Source organism: Salvia miltiorrhiza, chromosome 1, assembly GCF_028751815.1.
Source record: "Salvia miltiorrhiza cultivar Shanhuang (shh) chromosome 1, IMPLAD_Smil_shh, whole genome shotgun sequence".
NCBI lineage: Eukaryota > Viridiplantae > Streptophyta > Magnoliopsida > Lamiales > Lamiaceae > Salvia > Salvia miltiorrhiza.
The window spans coordinates 67,978,779-67,985,202 of record NC_080387.1 but is presented as its reverse complement, the minus strand read 5'-3'; the positions used below and the strand labels follow the sequence as shown (position 1 = coordinate 67,985,202).

General features: G+C 29.5%; 1 long non-coding RNA gene across 2 annotated transcripts; it reads left to right on the top strand.

Annotated features, from left to right (window-relative positions):
• The first annotated feature begins 2,731 nt into the window (after positions 1-2,731).
• On the top strand, positions 2,732-6,424 carry LOC131005331 (uncharacterized). Of its 2 annotated transcripts, none has more exons than XR_009095245.1 (2): positions 2,732-2,977; positions 4,163-6,424. It is a non-coding gene; the product is annotated as an uncharacterized LOC131005331 (long non-coding RNA). The 2 variants fall into 2 exon arrangements; XR_009095246.1 differs by having other exon boundaries at positions 3,735-6,424.

Sequence of the window (6,424 nt, the reverse complement as noted above, 5' to 3'; positions counted from 1 at the left end):
AGAAATTTAGAATCTAGGTCTTTTTCTATTTAATATTATGGCTGCTTTAGGCTACAAGTTAGATATTCTGTGAAATGCATGTTTCATTTTTATATATTTTTGGTAAGCTGAAATGTTCATATTAATTCTTCTAAAAGTAGCTAGTAATGTAGTATAATGCCTCCTCTTCCAACTTGATTACAGCATCTTCTTAGATGATTGGTATTATTAATGTTATTTTTTTTCATATATATAACAATATTGTGTTTTGCCTGATCAAAAAAAAAAAAACAATATTGTGTTTTATTTTGTCTTTGACGTTTCTTATATGTTACACCTCATTCTTAGGTAATTATTTCTGGCTAATTCAAGAAGTTTTTGTTTTTTTTTTTTTTTTTTTAGAGGAAGTTTTTGTTTTTATTACTCCATCCGTCCCTGAAATAAGTTCCTCTTTTTCCTTTTTGGGACGTCCCCCAAATAAGTTCATCTTTCTTTCTTTCCATTTTTGGACAACTACCCCACCACTAATAATACTTTATTTATTCTTACTTTTCACTTTTTCACCACTCCCAATACTAATTATAACACATTTTCACCTTTTCATCACTCTCAATACTAAGTATAACATATTTTTCTCCACTATCAATACACTTTACCACTTTTTCTTAAAACTCGTGCCGTCCCCAAAGAGGAACTTATTTTGGGGACGGAGGGAGTATATTTTACTACTTTATATAAGTTTATATGTACGTACTTTTAATTGAGTCTGAAGTGATTGAAAATAAATTCTTCTCATAATGACAAAAAGGACAATGTAGAAAATCCACACCTTAAATACTTCATTCCCTTCGTCCCATGAAGCATGACACACTTCTTTTCGGCACGGGTATTAATAAATTGATATTTTGTGTGTTAAGTGTGGTAGGTGAAAAAATAAAATGTGAATAAAGGGTAATATTTTTGTTATTTTTAGAAACGTGTCATGCTTCGTGGGACAGACCAAAAATGAAACTGTGTCATACATCGTGGGACGGATGAAGTATTTTTTTTACTCAAATTAAGTCTAGAAGACAATTTCAATCTGAAAGCTAATATAGTGAGGGGATACAAATGTAATGGAAGTATTTTTAATTTTTGTCTTTTCTGAGAACTCCCTATAAGTTATACTCCCTCTGTCCACGAAATGAGTACTCATATTTCCTTTTTCGTCCGTCCACGAAATGAGTACCCATTTCCCTTTTTGGCAAGTGTACCCCACACAACCCTTTAATTCATACTCTAAAAAAATGGGACCCTTAAACTATTCATACCACACTCCATACATTTCTTAAAACCCGTGCCGTCCACAAATGGGTACTCATTTCGTGGACGGAGGGAGTATATATTTACATTTATATATTTAGGTATCCCGTATGAACATGGTTTGATCGAGCCAATGTTACATACTACATATATATTATATTCAGGGTTAATGATAGTTTTTATTTATTTCTAAAAATAAAAAATAAAAAAATATCCATTATAAAAGAATTATAAAAATTATTCATTTTGAATTTGAACAGACAAAGTTAATGTTCTTACTTAATGGATTCGAAACTTCATCTCGTAATAGTCAAATCACGACCTTTGCTCGACATGCTCGACTATATATTACAATTAGTAATAAATGCACTAATGCTCGACATGCTTGACCATTTCGATTACATGTTTGACCACTACGAGTCGAGTATGCGAAACATTTGTGCATTTGTGGTAAATAAATTAATGCTCGATATGCTCGACCTCTGTGAGTCGAGCAGTAGTGATACTCGACTAGTACTAGTGGTATTTTTATCTTTTTGCCGAGCATTAGTGCATTTTGTATTATTGCTCGATTACTGAGAGCATCTGCAATGGGCTTATTTGATAGCCTACTTGATAGTGGAGGATCACATTGAGTAAGTAGTGCTGCAATGAGGTTATTTGATAGCCTACTTTATTTTTTTAGTTTTTAAAGAGGAGAAGAGAATTAAAAAAAAAAAAAAATTACATCACTCGTGTATACTCAAAGGATCGAGTAGGCCTCGAGTAAGGCCCTCCCGCAACGCTCTACTCGAATAGGCGCTCGAGTAGATGCGTTGCAGATGCTCTGATGCTTGACTTACAATTGTTGGATATGTTGAGTATTGTTGTGTCTTTGTCCTTTCAAGCTTAAAACGAATAGTTTTATAATTTTCTTTTACAGTGGCTAGTTTTCATCTTTTTGTCACCATTAATCCTAATAAAAATAGTACTTAATTGTCCAAAATGCTTGATTACGAATCCAAAATATAAACACTCAGTTGGGAGTATTTTAATTAGGTACTACTAATTATAATGTAACTTTTGAGCAGAAATTTGAAATTATTCAGAAAGTGAGTATATATACATATATATTACAAAAAATCAAACCTCTTGTAGTCTTGTTCCTAAAACAATGAGCTACAAAAGAAAAATATAGCCTTTGATTATTCTTATAGACAAGCATTTTGTCCAAGAAAAATTTGTAATTCTTGTAAGAGTCGATTAATTCTATGACATAATGATGATGCTAATGATGATATATTAACTATATATGGTATCAAAATTTGGTTGTCCGAGCTGGCAAATCATCTAAAGTAGTCATTGGATTTTATTTTGAAAATTCCGGAGAAAGTGACATTAATTATTTTTGTCATTGCAAAAATGTCATCAACCACTATATATGTCCTCATTTGAAGTCCTAATGAAAACCCCCTGTTCTTTCTTTGTATATATCTTTGATCAAATCAGGCCAAAGATCAATATTTTCATCTGCCAAATTTCTCTCCTTTTCTTTTTCTAGGAAAACACACACACACACACACACCTAATTCATTTCTCAAGTTTCCTCTCTTTCAGTGTATAAAATTAGGGTTTCTGGGGGGAAGAAGATAGATGCCTTCTTCAAAAATCTAATTTCTGCTGAGATGCAATAAATGGAAATCCAATTTACATCGAGGTAATTACTTGTGTATTAAAAATTGCCTTTAAAATTTATTTTATTTCTTTATTTTCATTTTTGGTAATGATTAAATTTCGTTGTGCGGTGACTGGCCGGTTATGGTGTTGGAACGACTCAATCAAATCAAATCTCCCAAGAATTGGGTTCTTTAGTTTGATTGAGCCGTGCCAATATCATGTTCGATTTCGCCCATGTTACCTTCAATGACTAAATTTAGGCAAGTTTTATATATGTAACAATTTGTGTTTAATATAATATTAACTGGGAAATTGAGTCGAGGAAACCCCCTTTTTCCTAAGTCCGAAAAATGAAATCTGAAATTATTACATGTATTTGTGAAACATGTTACATGTTTCATGCGCATTTAGTTTGGTTGTCCAAATTAAGAATTTTCACTTTTCACATTTTTAATTTTTAATCTTGTATGTTATGCGTCTCAATGTGCAGATTTTATTTTTTAACGGTGAGATCTAGGTCAAATCCCATTACAATTTTTTATAAAGGATTAAGTGAGGATGGCTAAATATGGTTAGATAGGAAAATGAATTTGGAGCGTGTGATAATCAAATACTATAATTGATATTTATTTGAATTAATCGTGACAAATGAGAATAACGAATAAATCAATAAAATTCATCAATAAATGAATGTAACACACAAAGTTTATTAATGTGTATTAATCATGATATTTATTCGTGCGTTACACTGATTTATTCGTTAATTTTACTGATTATTCGTTATTCTCATTTTTCAGGATTAATTTGAATAAATATCAATCATAATTTAATTACGATTAATTTAAATAAATATTAATCATATAATTTAATTATGTTACATTCTTAATTCATTCTCATTAATTTCTCACCACATTTAATCATTCTTACTACCCTAAAAAAATCATTCATTTCTCACCACAAGCAAATTGTCTCTCGATTAAGGAAGATTAATTGGTTCATCATTCATAGTGTATGAAATGTCGATGGTTTCTGTCTACATTTTATTTTACTACCTTAGTTTAATTCTGAGTATGAGATTTGTGTATATATGAAGGGGCCGGTTATATAATAGGTCCCAGATCTAACAATTCGAATATAATGTTTTAATTAAATTTTAGTTGTTATGTACATTGGAGTTTTTGTGATTAAACAAATAAACATATACTGAATATGATTTTATTAATAGGTTGCAGCTTATCAAGACAATTATGAATTATGTTTGTGGAGGCATCTTAGTTTTTCATGATATACACGAAAAGATTAAATTTCTCATTTTTTGTATAGTTGTATTTGCGACGAGATTCTCTGGTACGTAATTAATGAGTATTAATTTAATCAGTTAACATGCACAATTATTGTTGGAGCGTATATAAATAAAGGCAAATTATTGGGTGCGACCGGTTTGAAAGTTTACATTTCTTCACAATAATATTTACTTTTATTCATAATTTTTTTTACTTTTAGTTATTTTCACTCATTAATACTTATATTCTTAACTATTTAGTCAAATAATCATTGTCGTACAAAAAGTAATTATTGTTACAATGAAATGTAATATTTCTAAAGTATTACATTTATTCATGATAAGTGTTACTTTTATTTATGAGAACTTGTACTATTACGAATATATATCTTATGCTTATTAAAAGTAATCGATCGCATATATAATATGCGGCCGGTCGCATGCAAGACCAACTGATAAATAAATATTTATCGAAAACATGGTTAATGAATTGCTTTAAACGGTTTAGAACTTTCTCCTGGCCAGACAGCTAATTAAATTCTTGCTAATTAGGATGCAATGGTTTTATTTAATCATCATATGTCTCTTATTGTATAGGAGAATTATCAAATAAAAATCATCGACATAATTCTATAAAATAAAAATCAATTTAATCCGTAAATTTTTATCGATAGATATTTAAGATTGATTTTGTATGTCTTTTTACACACAAATTAATGCTTTTTTATGATTACAATTTTTTAAACATAAAATAATATTTTCTTTGTTATTATGCTTTTTCAAATACGAAATAATGATTTTATTATATTAAAGTTATACTTTATTCACAATTAACAGAATGGTTTGTGTATTCTCATTTTAAGTAAGGTTTATTATATGAACCACTTTTTCTTATATATATAAGTATATTATCACTACAAAAATAATCCTGAATAGTGGCGGATTTTAGTGACAGAAGGGATTATTTATATATTCTCATTGTAAAAATTGCAGCGTTAATATTTCCATCATTAACGACGATAATTAGTGGTCGTCGTTAATCCGTCGCTAATCTGTACTTAGAGTTATGTCACATTATGATTTTTTATTGTTTTTCAAATCATTATTAGAAGTCAGGTATATCATATTGTGTTATTCTTAATAATTGATAAACCACATTATAATGTCCAACTGTGTGTGTCTCCTTTTCTAGTTTATTTTTTCAGTGTAGATTAATTGTTTTATCTAATTAATTAATTCCTATATATCAATACGCACAAAACCGTTCGTTGCAACATAACTTTAGCTTTTGACTTTTCCTTTAAAATAAACAGGTAGTGTTTGGTAGACCTACTCCAACTTCTACATCCAAAAGCTGATGAGAAGAAAATAGAAATTCATAAAAAAGAAATTCAGAATAATCCAAATAATGAAAGCATCTGTTAGGTGTACAACATTTGAACTTCAATAATTTTAATTATATATAGATATATATAGAGTGAGAATGATTATTTTCGTAAGAAATCTAAATAACGAATAAGTTAGTATATATGACTGAATAAACTGTTTGTAATATATGAATAGTCGTAATTAGTTAATTGATGAAATTTTTGCCCCATCAAAATTTGAACTCATATTTGAATAATTATTCGTGCATTGCAAACAACTTATTCAAACTTATTCCTCCACTTGCGAAATGTTCCACCACCAACAATATATTCATGGGGTATAAGTAACTTGAGGTCATGATTGAAATTGACAGATTTATTTTAGGTCTTAATAAATGGTTGGTTTATTAATATTGTCTTGATTGTTGATACTTATTAAATAGATTATTGTTCAATTGTATAAATTATTACTAATGAAAATTAGTAAATTTTTGAGGAAAAAAAGATTAGTGAAGTTTATGTAATGAAGATTGTCAAAAGCGTCCGATGAAACCTAACTCAAATGGTAAAATTGAGGCACTCAAAGACTCTATTTTGTGAGAGGTTTTGGATTCAATCCCGCCTGCGTGCAGGTAGTTTTTCCACCGTATGGGTAGTGTTCCGTCTGCGTGCGGTTGCTTTCCCATCTTTGTGTGGTGTAGGGTTCCGTATGCGTGCGGGGATTGCTGATTTGTTTATATATTAAATATCTCTCGTAATTCTAAAAAAAAAAGGATTGTCAAAAGCGATTTGCAAATTGTATGAAAGACGAGTGAATAAATGATAGTTTACTCATATA